At 37.7% G+C, this 15,282-nt stretch overlaps 1 protein-coding gene across 3 annotated transcripts in view; it reads left to right on the forward strand.

The window, feature by feature from the left end:
- LOC139718904 (plexin domain-containing protein 2-like) overlaps positions 1-15,282 on the forward strand; it is a 66,768-nt gene that overhangs the window by 15,800 nt on the left and 35,686 nt on the right. Inside the window, exon 1 of one of the 3 annotated variants that reach the window (XM_071630364.1) lies at positions 4,328-5,528. The exons of the other annotated variants lie outside the window; for them this stretch is intronic. The gene's annotated coding sequence lies outside the window, so the exon portion shown is untranslated. Of the gene's footprint in view, positions 1-4,327; positions 5,529-15,282 lie in introns of those variants that run through there. 3 annotated transcript variants of the gene reach the window in all.

The raw sequence follows: 15,282 nt of genomic DNA on the forward strand, positions 1-15,282 counted from the left end.
AAAAAATCAAACAAGATAAGAACAAAACGTGATGATGACGTGGAAATATACAAATTTCGGCTCAATCGCACGTACTAATTTAGAGTATTTCTTCAAGTCCTCAGTTTGTTGGTAAAATCGTTATCTATAAGGCCGTCACTATATCTTGATTAGAATTGTAAGATTTGATAGGCAAAAAAAGACAAGAGTTCCATGTTTTGTAATTAGTGAAATACAAAAATTTTCGGCTCGCTCGCTGCGCTCGCTCGCCAAAATTTATCAAAACAAAAAGGAGATAAGAACAAAACGTGATGATGACGCGGAAATATACAAATTTCGGCTCACTCGCTCGTACTAATTTAGAGTATTTTTTCAAGTCCTCAGTTTGTTGGTAAAAATCGTTATCTATAAGGTCGTCACTATATCTTGATTAGAATTGTAAGATTTGATAAGCAAAAACTGACAAGAGTTCCATGTTTTGTAGGCTGAAATACAAAAATTTTCGGCTCGCTCGCCAAAATTTATCAAAATAAAAAGGAGATAAGAACAAAACGTGATGATGACGCGGAAATATACAAATTTCGGCTCACTCGCGCGTACGTGGGGGCATTTCATGAAGCAATTTGTCAGATATCTCGTCTGACAAACTGTTAAAAGCTACTGAAATCCTTGCTTCTGATTGGCTGAAATGCTTCATGAAATGCCCCCCTAATTTAGAATATTTTTTAAAGTACTTAGTTTCTTGGTATAGATAAATCGTTATCTATAAGGCCGTCACTATCTTGATTGGTTATTGTAGGATTTGATAAGCAAAAAATGACAAGAATTCCATGTTTTGTCAGCTGAAATACAAAAATGTTCGGCTCGCTCGCCAAAATTTATCAAAATTCATTACATTCAAATCACCCTCAAAAGACCCCTTTTAATAAGGGCTTGAAAAGCATATCATTGTTTGCTTAAAGTCCCTACCGGGATCGGGTTGGGGTTGGACACTAGTCTTTTTCAGAAATTAGGGGCGCAATTTTCGCGCTTGCCCCGGGCGCCGTTTTCCCTAGATACGCCACTGGTCTCGCGATAGCCAAAATTGCGCGAAAGATCATGATGACTCTCATGAAATCAGTGCTCAGTTCACCTGTTTTCCTATTTCTTTCAAGAGAATATTAATAATTTAATTACATGAAAGCTTATGATCTTGATACGTCACAGCAGCAGCACTGACAATCAAACTACAGCCTCTGGTACCTACTTTATTTGCCAGCTTTCACTGTTCTGCAATTTGCAACTGCATACCATAGACCCACACATGCATTTACATGTAATGCTGTACGCAGTTATGTCTCGGTGCTTGGCCTTGTGCAGTGCATTGTACTTTGCAGCCTTACCATGCATAATGTTTTAAAATCCACATAATTCATTACAGGATACTTATTCGGCACCTATTCAAAGACAAAGTAAATATTAAAAGTAAAAAAACAAGTCACAAATTCCACATATATGCACCCAAGGCACAGGTAGTAGTCTACTGTACACGCCACGAGATGTGACACCCGAAATCGAAATTTTTTCAGCAGCAGGTTGACGTGGGAATGTGACGCCTTGACATTATACGCCTGCGGTTGGCGTCACATCGTTCTCGTTCACCCAATCGAAACGTCCCTAACAACTGAGTGTTTCCTTAAAGGACAAGTTCACCTTCATAAACATAAGGATTGAGAAAATGCAACAATATTAGTAGAACACATCAGTGAAAGTTTGAGGAAAATTGGACAATCGATGCAAAAGTTATGAATTTTTTAAATTTTTGTGTTGGAACCACTGGATGAGGAGACTACTACAGCTTGTGAGTCATATGCGTACAACAGTATAAAGAAAATGTAAAAGAAAATTCAACATATTTTCACTTTTTTCGCATAATAAAAGAGCACTTGACTTGCCTCTTTCTAAAGGCAGGGGGAATAATATTACCCATAACATTTGTCGGTAACGAGTCAGGGGAATGTGTACTTTTTTCAAAAGATGGAATTTTGTGAAATTCTCTTTATATTTTCCTTATATTGTTGTACGCATGTGACATCTAAGTTATTCATACACTGCAGTAGTCTTCTCATCCAGCGGGGTACTGCACAAAAACTTCAAAAATTCATAACTTTTGAACGGATTGTCTGATTTTCCTCAAACTTTCAATGATGTGTTCGACTAATATTGCTACATTCTCTCAATCCTTATGTTTATGAAGGTGAACTTGTCCTTTAATTGATAGTTTAGTTACCATCTGAGATGTTTTCAGACTGGATTACATGCACCCTTGTCTTATGAATAGCTATTGTAATAGCCCTGCTCCTTGAGATGATAACCAGTGGTAGACAAGTTTCTGTGACATGGCTAACAAAACTGTAATGAGGTCGTAGCTATGCTGGTGGGTGGTCAATGCAAAACTGTATGGTCGTCCACCAGAAACCAAAGCCGTGGTTGCCATGTGCTGGTCCTGAACAGCCTGTATTCTTTGCTGGAAATGCCATGTGGTCACTGTTAATGGGCAGATAGTTGTTAGGGGCGAATTGTCATGAAGGCAGGTTTGTCTGTACAATTGTGTCATGTGCGCCAGGGCCATGTTCATGTGCAAAGCCATGCTGTCTTAAAGGGACTTTGAAAAATAACAAACCCTTATAGTACAGTCAGGCTTCTCAAAAAAGGCATGTGATTTTCATTAAAAAAGTCACACAAATTTTAATGTTTCATATATATATATATATATTTTTTTTTTTTTTTTTTCAGAACAGTACCTATTATACAACACCTAAAAGAATGTAGCTATCCCTTTGGTCGATTGCTCATCATTTGACATGCAGTTAAAAATACCATTGCACACTGTGGCTGCCAGCCATGCAATTTTGTTTGAGCAAAAGTGACAGCACCAATTTCCATTGACTCCTGAGTTGAACTCACGATTGCCTATTCGTGCGAAATCTCGTACCACAGCAATCGTGACCATTCACTATTTCTATTCAGTAATACTGATTGCAACCACATTTTGAAATTAGGTGAAGTGATGAAGTTACTGATATCTGTAGAATTCATCCAGTGATTTATGAAATATCTTTTCTTCCTGTTTTAACTTAAATTGTATCATCGGTCAAGAGCAACTGCCACTTCTTTTCTTCCTGGAAATATAAGGTTATTCCAGGGAGGTCTTTCCACCTCCCTGGTTACAGTAAGTTCCATCCCTCAGAGTTGTCCTCTATGTACAAAGAAGACTGATGACAGCCATACAGTGAAAATCATGAATACATCCAGAAGTATATTATACAGCAGGGGCGGATCCAGGAATTCTGTAAAGGGGGAGCGTGACTGATATTTTTGGTGCCACTTCCGGGTTTCATTTCATTGTTTTTTCTTTTTATTTCTTTTGTTTTTTACGAAAAATAAAGAGGGGCGTGCGCCGGTTGCGCCCCCCTCTGGATCCGCCACTGTACAGTGTGTCCCCCAAAAGATTACAACGGGGCCCTCCGCCATGATATCTTTAAAAATGGTGAATCAATCTAAATACAAATTCAGAGTATGAAACTATAACTCATTGCCCACATTTTACTGAAAACCCCACTCGATTTGCTTCAGTGGTCAAAGAGAAATACGGAATTTTGTAGAGGATGTCGGGAATCTCTTTTGTCCAAGTTTTGTCTATTATTCACACACAAGATCATCGAAATGCTAAACTCGGAAGAATTCGATACATGACATGCTTTACAACAATCCGCATTTCTCTGTGACCGCTTAACCAAATCGAATGGGGATTTCTGCAAAATAGAGCTAAAATGTTATATTTCAAGACCCTTAAGTAGCGTTTAAAAGATTTAATTATATTGGGCATTATCAATGCGAAAATCTGATTGTAATTTTTTGGGGGACATACTGCAGTAAGTCGCCCCAAAAATTGCAATCAGATTTTCGAATTGATAACACCCAATATGATCAACCTGTCTAAGTGCTACTTCAGGATCGTAAGATATAACATCTTAGCTCTGTTTTGCAGAAAACCCCATTCAATTTGGTTGAGCGGTCACAGAGAAATGTGGATTGTTGTAAAGCATGTCATGAGTCTGATTCTTCCAATTCTAGCAATTCAATGCTCTTGTGTGTGAATAATAGACAGAATTTGGACAGAAGAGATTCCCGACATCCTCTACAAAATTCCTCATTTCTCTTTGACCACTGAAGCAAATCGAATGGGGTTTTCTGTAAGATGTGGGCAATGAGTTATAGTTTCATACCCTGAATTTGTATTTAGATTGATTCACTATTTTTAAAGATATCATTGTGGAGGGCCCCGTTGTAATTTTTTTTTTGGACATACTGTAGATGTTCTGAAAAGCACCATAATGTTATCTGTAGAATAACTATCTTCTCTTCTATTGAATAGCCTGCAGTAAATATCAATTATGACATGTGTATATATGTCACAAGCAAGAATGGTTACCAAGTGGTATGGACTTTAAGAGGCTGCTAGATCTGGAAGGATTACTTAATATGAAATCTCAAGACACACATGTCTTCACTGACTAATGAGCAATTGCCTGAGCTTGATGAAATAAGATCTTGAGGGGTTTTAGTGGCTATGATGACACATGCTATATGATTTCACTTTTATTTCCTGACATTGGTACAATGATAGAAGTGAGACTAAGAAAGAATTGAGGAATACACTGTAGGCAGGAAAGCTGTGGGAAAGAGGAGGTTGTGAAGGTAAAGCCAGTTCGAATAAGTCCTAACCTGAAGAAAGAAAGAAACCTTACAGGAGATGACACATGGTAATGAATAGTCTACTCCTTAGGGAACATGTTGTTCGATAGTACTGTGCCTTTATATATGCAAGAGACCAATCTCTCTCTCTCTCTCTCTCTCTTTTAATGCACAATCATTGAACATTAGATTAGGGACAAGTTGTGAAGGGGGGGGGGGTACTGAGGGAAATGCGGTAATAAAAAAAAAAGTATGGGAATAATGAGTGGATGCCATGAGTAAAGCTCCTTAGTGTAACTTTGACGCACATGCAGGTATCACACTGGATTAAACTCTGCGGTCCAGGGACAATAATGGAAGGGATAAAGGAGATGGTAACCTTCTCTACATGAGCGTATTAAAACAGTGAATAGAGTTGCAGTGATGGTAGAGGATGAACGATATGAAAGGGTATTAGGGGGCAAGACTTCTGATACAAGTGTAGCCCCCACATCTTAGGCGGGCAATAATGATAGAAGAGGAATCCTGGGCACTCTGGACTGTGTGAGCTATCCCCTCGTGGTTGATCACATGTGCCAGTCAATCCTGACGCTGGTTCATTCCTGCCTGTAGAAGGAAGTAGGTGATTATGGCAGTTGGAGAGCAGTGCAGTGCTGGAGGGTGTCCCCCTATTACGTTTTATTCTGCTTGCTAGTCATGAACAACACCTTCAATTAATCTTGGACCGCTTTACAACTGGCTCTAGTTAGACTTGTCAGGCCTTGTGTCTGCCAGTATCGTAACTCTTTCTGCTCTTCTCTGTGGTTCAGCAGGTAAGGACAATGTCAATTTATATGGCTATATTGTGTGCAACTTGGCAATGAATGAAGAATTATCTGCAAGCATTGGTGGCTGAGGTTTAGATAAGTATAGGGCCTATGGAGAGGAATGCTACAGTACACGATATCTGTGTGCAGTGCATAAAGTACGTGTGCATATTGTACATATATTCTATATACTTCATGATATAAGATTTTGAGATAATTCCTGTATCCTTGCGTAGTGTGGGCGAGGTTCCAATTCTGTGAGGAGCCAACTTTCATGGGCACAGAGTTCCTCTTTTTTTTTTTCTCTCTCTCTCTCTCTCTCTCTCCTTTCTTACTTTCTCATTCAGTGGGGAGTATTGGTATACATTGTAGTACAGTAATTAGAAAAGTAGAACTTATGTTCAGTGTTCAACTGTTTAATTGATTGTGGAGGTTGTGCTGTTTTTACCATTTGCATGTCCCACAATAATTGTGCCCACAGTGCTATCTTAGGGTAGGTAAATGTAATATCATGTACGCAAAGTATTACAGTGTTCTGTCATTTTTACTGCCCTAGGGGGAAAAAAAAAGTGATGGAAGATGAAATCTACAAATCTATAAATGTTATGTACACCAAAATATAATTTTTTGGTAAAGTGTAGCGTACACGATGTACGTATCTGTGGCATATCAATGATCAATATTTCCTTCATTTTCAGGCTGTTCAAGATGGATCATTGTAATTGTGTTCCAAAGATACATGTACATGTATCTGGCTCATTCTCATTGCTTTCACAGGATTGGCCAAAAAGAGTGATTTTCTACAGGCTTCCACTGTCTCTGAAGATGTGTTTGATATCTGTGACATATTGTTAGCAATGTAATCATGAATTTTGTTTTGTTTTATTCAGAAAAATTATATCGTGTATAGAATGCTGAGTCACTGCTTATGGGAACCAGATGTAGCCTGTGTATTACCCATGGGAATTTGCCCGTACTCTGAGACATTGAGTCAAAGTGATCACTACCTTATCCCTTGGAAATGAGTCAACATATATAGTTCCTCCTGAGGTGGTAAAACGTGTGCTTATATTTTTCTGCAAAGGATCAAAATTTTTTAGAAACAACGATTACCTGAGCTTTCCTTACTTAGTAATTAGTTTCTCCATAATCATTTACTTCTCAATGGAAAAGAAGGTAATTTCATGTTATTTTTTTGATCTATTAAAGCAGAAATTTATAGGGGGAAATAACCCTTAAAATGATATTACCCGATTCTCTATATTGATAATATTTTAAGCCTTTTGAACTTAAAAAAATGTAATTAAAGAGTGTCTGCTTCGAATTTATGAGTATTAAATTTTACCATATTTTGGTTCCCAAATCGCAAACTCGAAATGTTCTTGAGAAGTAGACTGGGCAGGATCATATTCGTAATTCTTTCTACACCTATCTCTTCCTCTTGTATCGAACCATCCTACATGAATGTTTTTATCATTTGTGAAATACAGTGTACGATGTAAAATGTCAATTAACAAAATCAAATTGTATAAAATGCGTTTGTTAAGTTTTTCTGAACACCAGCGCAAATAGAGTAACATATACAATACATGCGTTGTTTATCGTAACTTGCGAGGTATTTTACGCTGTTGGTTCCCAGCGGGAATGGGATGATTTCATGAATCATTTCGGCTGTAATCCTGTACAATGTATGATCGTTGCGTCCAAAGGGATTAAAAAATGCGTGCGTGTGCTGAAATTATAGCGAGCTGCCTTTTGCAAAAGGCTAGCACTGTGCATGCAAGCATGGTACAAGAGACACACATGTTACTGGTAATCCCTCCGGGACGAAACAACAGTGCATGAGTGTAATTACCGTACGCACCGTACGTCTTGCCGCATGATCCCTCTGCTACACTTGTTGATGTTTTTCTTATTTTTCGTGATGAACCTTCCAGTCTGACATGCGTCAAATATGCGAGACACCCTCTGCTATGTATGACAGCAAAGATCGTACTGTACACTCATGAGTACGATATGCATGACACATGTACCACAATTGAAAGGCGAAACAATAGCAAGTGAGTACCGAGACAAGTCTCGCATTTTGCGTCTTCCATATTTTGCCGATGTCCGATGAATACCGTTTAAAGAAAATATACAAGGAAACGAAAAATAGAGCAAATACATGCTGCATTCTAGGGAAATTTTGAGCTGAAATAATATGTATGACACACGCAATATTTGCGTGGAAATTTTCGTTTTTTTTTTTTTTTTTTTTATTTTAGGTCCGAAAGTAGGGGTGCGTCTTATACACGGGTGCGTCTTATACACGGAACTTTACGGTAGTCCGTTCTACCAGCATATCTAAGCTATTTAATGATCTATCCCAGAATACTAACTCATTGACAACTCCAGCTCTTTTGCAGGGGCAATCCAGATGGTAAAGTTTGAAGATTCTATCTTAGCGATATTTTCTTGCCTCTCAACTCAACAGCTTATTGTATTGTGTTTTTGTTTTGACTGTCCATTTTGTTCACCCCTATAATTTCTTTTTTGTTGTCTTCAACATGTTCTCTTTGCCATTCTCACTTATTTTGTGTTTATGAATTTGTTCTCTTTTATGATTTTTCTTATGTCATTTATGTTATATTTTAATAATCAGTTATATTTTTCTTCCACCTGCTCTGTTGTTTATTCATGATTCAGTTTTGTAAATTCTTATGCATGACCTTGTTGAAAGGCAGCGTAACTCGTTGAAGACTAGTCCCAAGTATACTCGGGCATGTGTCTGTGGAAATGTGTGTTATACTTATAGCAAAATCAGCCATTCCTCATCAAACTTAAAAGCTGATAGCACATTTTTTTTTCAGCATGTTGAAATGAATAGAAATTTAATCAAATCAAATGCTCTCTACCACAAATTTAAAATGTAGCAAATTGTTATAGACACCACCTTACATATGATTCCAAATCACTTTATTCCGTTGTGGAGCCAGAGATAAAGCAGCCAGCTAGCAGACTGTATGAATTTTCTTTAGACCCCGTTTACACCGCCTGACCACTTTTAGGCCGGCCCAAATTGCGGTAACTCAGTGTGCGTTTACACCGAGAATTTGGGCCGGCCTATATATAAATATTCTGACGGTAGCGGCGCTCTGCTATTTTCTTAAAATGAAGAATTCCTAATGAAGAATTCATACACTTTATTAGACTGAGGTCTTCCTGCAGGAATGAAATTATCATTTGCAGTGAGGACTGAATGCAGTTTTCTGTATTCATCTAGCCCTAGCCTGTCACGGAAGGACATGAAAGCGTTCCATCTCAATAGAATTTTAATTAATTTATTTTTTATTTCATTTCATTACTTTATTTATTTTTTGCTGAAAAACTTCCCATTTTCCATTGGTTAACTGCTAATAGAAATATACTCTAGTCTACATAGAAATATATTGAAATTGAATGGAGTGGCTTGGAAAGTCAATCCTCAGTTTTAGCACTGACGTTCTAGCATAGCACCTAGACCTATACAATTTTCTTTTTCATAATTTTAAAATGTCACTACCGGTATTCGTAATCCTTCAATGGTTTGTTAGCCGCAGTTTCATCCAACCTCAATCAGATCAGGAGCATAGGCCTAACGTTACACAAAATTATTTTCATCTTCGTCACGATCACTTTTACTAACATGAAACTGAATACCTAGGGATGTAATGACTATTTTGTCCGAGACAGAGCGTGGATTTTGGGATAATTCAAATCACAAATAACGTCACATCACCGCCACTACCCAACAAAAATCAATTTCACAGTTTCTCACCATCCTTACCTATGCACAAATTTTCTGGAGTGAGGGAAAAAAATTACAGAGATGAAACATTGTGAGACATTGCAGGACAGAATTCTCCGCTCCTTCAAGACAAGACAAGACAAGACAAGACAGCATGCACGATATAAGCACTCATAACATTACGCAATTACGTCACGATCGCTGCGGAAAGGAAGCGGGACTCGCATTTGGTACCGCATTTGGACCAGCGTGCGTTTACACCGAGAATAGGTCGGCCCAGGGCCAGCCCGAGACAACCTCCGGAGCTTGTCCAAATGCGGGTCCAAATTTGGTACCGCATTTGGGCCAGCGTGCGTTTACACTGACTTTTAGGCTGGCCCTGGGCCGGCCCAAAAGTTGGTGTAAACGGGCTCTTAGACACTGTATGGAAACACTGTATGGAATTAACTCCAGTAACAAACTTATGTTAAAACTGTATGTCCCTGTGTGCATGTCCCACAGAGGAGATGGCATATTGAATTGAGTCAACGTAGTGTTGTATTCATATTGTTACATGATTTTGTTATGCCTTTGCCAGTAGGGTGATAAGGAGTTGTTATGTTTTCAGGTTGTCTGTCAGTCTGTATGCCTCAAAATCTTGTTCAAAACACAAGGAAAACCCCTTTGTTGGATATATTATGATACTTACAACACGTAGACCAGGTCTGCTACCAGAAGAGAAAAAGTGCCAAATAGATTATTGGGAAAAAAAATCCTGTGAGGCTAAAGGTAGAAGGTCACTGAACTTTGGCTGTGGTATCACTCCTTCTGGCCATACCTTCAGCAAAGAATGCTTAGGTCAAGAGAGAAACCATAAGCTTTATCAAAGTGGCAAGATTTGCTTCAATTCTTCAATTCTCCTCATAATTAATTGAAAATATGACAAGGACTCAAACATGAATACCTTCATAGGAAATGGAAGGAGTGGCTACAATCTGTAGCTGTTTTACATTGGCTCATGCAGTTGCTTTCAGGTTCCTGTTATGGCAACTATGCGAATATGATTCATTGACTTTATCCATCCTCTAGCTCTTTGTAAAAATTCGTGCCAAGTTACAAAAAAAGAGAGAGAATGATATATTGTACAAGTGTGCCCTGTTTCACAGTGCAGACACACTATACCGGGTGTCCCCAAAAAAGCGGAACGGTGGATTTTCATTACAAAAGATACAGCGTGCTTTCACATTGGGCGCGGGCCAGGAAAAAACAGTGTGTGTGTGTGTGTGTGTGTACACGCCCAATGTGAAAGCTGTATCTTTTGTTGACATGGATCAACGAGCTTACACAATTCACCGTATGGAACGCGTGTTGCACCCAAACTATTATCTCATACGTCGCAAAAATCCAGTGAAATTTGAAAATGACTGCATCTTTACAGAAATTGGCGTAGAATAAAAAGTACTGAACCACCTGGTATTGTGTAAGTATCACTGGAAATATAGCGGATCTAATTCTCAAATGCGGTCTCTAGACAACTTTCATTTCATTACCGGTATGTATTTTCCATAAAATGGAAAATTTCATAAACAAGTGGCATGCATATTTACACATAAAAAGAATGCACACTCCAAAATAAAACACAAAAGACAGAACAACACATATAACATTTATTCATTATATAAATAACAGAAATCTTTACACCCAGTAAAAAAACAAAAAAACAAAAAAAACAACATCCACTATGTAAAATATTGCATCTGTTTCTTCTAATACCCACACATACATAAGCCTAAATAAATGAAAAACGAATATGTCCAACCATATATTTACCTTTATACCCCTGAACCTGTCCTCCATACCTCATCTGAATAACTCTTTAAACCACAGTGTTATATAATATGATGCCGTGGTGTACTTGTAAATTCTTCATGTCATGGTTACCTTTTAAAGACATCAAATGGAGTTTTGATCTCATAGTGGAATTGAAGTATGGATAAGACTGACCAATTTTTTACATTGTGAGTCATGTCTTCTCTATTGAATGCAGTCTCTTTCATACCCATGGGAGATTTACACAAGCTGAAATATCTTTCAGGTAGGAACCAAAAAATAGTTTATGTACCGGTAGTACAGGAGTTTAACTATGGTTGTTGTTGTTTTGGGTTGTTTTTTTTTTCTTCAAATGTATGACATTAGCTTTGATACAGCAGTGAAATGTCAGCTCAATCTTTATATTCTGATAAATTCTATTGATTCACAACTGTGAATACAGAACTGTGTAGCAAAGCAGGGAGAAGATATTCATATTGACTGGACAGAAAAGAAATGTGCTTGCTGCAGTATCAATATTTTAAAAATTTCACCTGGACTTTATAAAGTGATTTTTGACTGATATCATTCCTAGATACGGTACCAGAATGAGGAAGGCATTGCACGGCAGTGCTTTACACCTTGATATTTGGTATGAAAACTGAGAGCACTGTTGAATTTGATCCAAATGACGATCACATTGTTGCATAGTTGGGCAAGTAAAATAGAAATACATTCACTCTCAAACTTCTGAATGTAATACAGCAATGTGGAGGGTTGATAAAACATGTTAGTCCCGCGCCTGCAAGAGGAAGTCTGTGAAATGACATTATCTCTTATCATTTTCAACATTGTCATTCCTAGATGCATGCATATGTTTGTAACCACACCCCTTTTTTTTTTGCTTTGGAGAAATTGAATGATCACAAAACGTCAACAAAAAGATGAGCAAATGAGACATAATTAGTTATTGACATCTTAAACCTGTGATGTTTGATGAAATGTTTGGGTGATAACTGGCAAGATACGTAACATTAATCCTTCCAAAGGGTTGTAGATGCTATTGATAAACACATTAACAGTTTATTTTGTGTATTGCAATATGTCCAGAAGCATTTTCCCATTAAAACGGACCTCTCTTCCATTTTCTATATGTTTAAATAGGAGATTGTGATCCAGCACAGATATCTTTATCCTGCCTCTCTTATCCAGTGATTGTGCAAAGTTATGAATGGTATATTAGCGTAACTATGTAGCTCGACATCTGCATGGAAATGTATGTTTGGGTAATGCCAGCTTGCGTGCAATCAAGCCTATTTTTGCTGTCAAAGTTCACGTTAGCAATGAATGTGGGCCCTTCATGCTTTTTGGTTGGAACAACTGTTCTCGAGGATAGTTTAACAACTGGAGAGCCTAAACTAACAATATATAGTGCATAGAAAGGGTAAGAATGAGAATGAGAAGGTAGAGTGTGTAGATTGCAGTGAACAAGTGCAGTGAATCATTCCTGAGGTGATGTAAGCAGATATATTTACACCTGTGACAGCTGACTGGAGAGAGGCCATATAGTGACATAATTTCTGACGTTACACATGTTTGACTCACCGCTAAGTGAATCAGTATGCTCAGGTCTTGAGGGCAGTAGACTACATGTACTTCATGAACAGTCCTCTAAGCCTCTTACAACCCTGCCTTTGTTGCTCACAGAGTGACTCTTGAATGCTGTGCTGAAACAGGTCTCAGTGCAGTCCTGTTTGTTAAGGATTTAATAATACAGCTTTCCAATTGTTGATGATGTCTAAGCTTCAAAGAGAATAGGTGTTGCAATCCCTCAGTATGGCACATGGTGGTAGTGTCTTGTGATGATGCTCCTCACTGCACACTCAGAATATCCCATGCATGGAGAAATTGAAGAAAGGAGGAGCCTCAGTTATATAACTTCTTTTTGGTTCTCTTTACCATGGCAAGGATATCAGTTTTTCAAAAACAATGGGGCAGATGAAGCTTCAAACTGCATATGCTAATAGATATTCTTTATTACAGGTGTATATATTTCTTTCTTCCTTACATGTAAAGCCAGACTATTCCTTTCTCATCCTGCCAGAACCACCAATCTCTCTCTTGCTTTCTTTCTCCCTTTTATACAGTTCAATTCTCCTGTCCTTCAGCTGTGAGCTTTATGTAGTTGGAATATATTGCTTTCTTGGGCTTATGCTAAACAGTTGGGTCGCGATGCAGCATGGCAGGTTGAGGCTTGCTGGATCAAAATTAGCCCATTAAAGTTGCATGGTGTCTTCAAAGGGATGAAAAAGTGTCCATATCACAGGATGAAAACCTACGGAAAGATACTATACAAAGAAAAATGAAAGAAGTATAACTGGTAACATAATAGACCTGAAAAAGAAGATGATAGGATAATGCAAAGAAAAGTAATGAATGACAGAGGCTAGAAGGGGAGGAAAGATGGAAAAAGGGATGAAAGGAAACAAAGAATAACAGAAAGAAAGATTGGAAAATATAAGATATAAGATACAGATGTAAATGAAAGAAAGAGAAAGCTTAACAATTGCTCAATTCTGTACAGACGTTCTGTCTGCCTCACTTAGCTCTACAAGATTAAAACAAAGTTAAGACTTGTCAATTAATGATGATGAAGTACTTTTCTATTATTGTGAATAAATTTGAAGGAATAGCATGCTTGATTAATTTTACAATTCTCCAAAGAAATTCTGCAATCCGCCAGCTAGTCTGGCCATTGAATTGAAATCAGAATCAAAATCAGATGAGACTGACTAATACATGATTGAAGAATAAAGATCGGAACAGAAAAAGAAAGAGCTATGCTTGCACACAGATTAGATGCTAGTCACTGGAAAATAAATAGGAAGAAGAGCTGTTTTGTTTATGATTTTCAAACATTATAAAATCTTGTTCAATATCGACTGAAAGAAGTGAAAATAAAAATGAAAGAAGACATAGTGGTAGTTTATGGTACAAAGGCAAGAGAAACATTACAGTAATTTGTTGTTGGTGATTTCCCAAGGCATGTGTTGTACAAGATTACACTTGGGTGTTTCATGGACTAGAGAGCATGCAAATGTGAAACTAATGGTAAGCCGTTGATATCAAAAGAATTATTGGAGTTGCCACAAAGTACAAAGGAATCAAAGGAAATATTAGATTGAGTACAAGCATACAAATAAGAAATGCAGAATAGTCAATTAAGGTAAAAGTAACAAAAATTATGTATGTCTCTAAGTGAAGACTATAAACAAGTATAATGAACCTTCTCGTGGTATCATTAAGTTTTTAGATACAATGTCAACCTGAGGGTAAAAACACATGATTCTCTGTAACATACATGAATTATTCATGAACTCTACAAATGGTACTTATCAAAGATCTCCATGTGTTATACGACACATCTTCGAAACACCTTTACTGCATTCCCACAACAAAGATTATTAGTTGTGATCTTAATCTTAATCTTTATGTCAATGATTTCATTATTCATAATTTCAGTACTCATTCTTTGAGTGATTCCTTTTCAGTTTCCGTTTTCTGCTGTCACCCAAACCAGTTTTCTTTGATAGGGTCGAATCTTCTTTCACCAAAGCATTGCTCAAGCAATAATGTTTTGATAAACAATGTATGATTGTAGAAGGCTGGTAATGGATTTAGGCACCTTTTTTCGATGCATCATCTTGAAGACACTATACAGCTTTTGGGGGCTGATTTCGACCCAGTGCGCCTCACTGTGCTGTGTCGCACTGTGACATGACTGTTTAGCATTCAAGCTGCTTTCTTGTCTTTGATATGTTTTTCCCTGCTACTCATTACATCATGGAAGTTGTTCATACCACTTTGTACTAGCATCCATATAGATGCCACATACATATAGATTTTGTTGATTTGTGCCTCGGATTGTAGATAGGGATAGTTTATTCACAGAAGTTTACCAAGTGCTTTAACTGGGGTTTCATTTTATTTCCCTGTTTGTTTGATTGTTTTGTTTTGTTTTGTTTTGTTTAGTTTAGTTTAGTTTTTTTTTTTTTTTTTTTTGGGGGGGGGGGGTTGGGTTCAAGATGACAAGTTAGTATACATCGTATACTTTTGTCTTTGATTCATCCCCCCCCCCCCCCCCCCCCCCCCCCCAATAGATGTTAGGAATCACTCAGGACTATATGACCTTTGAAGGTGTGG

Source organism: Diadema antillarum, unplaced genomic scaffold (assembly GCF_040938485.1).
Source record: "Diadema antillarum isolate AM-2024a unplaced genomic scaffold, OU_Dant_1.0 scf00000008, whole genome shotgun sequence".
Classification (NCBI taxonomy): domain Eukaryota; kingdom Metazoa; phylum Echinodermata; class Echinoidea; order Diadematoida; family Diadematidae; genus Diadema; species Diadema antillarum.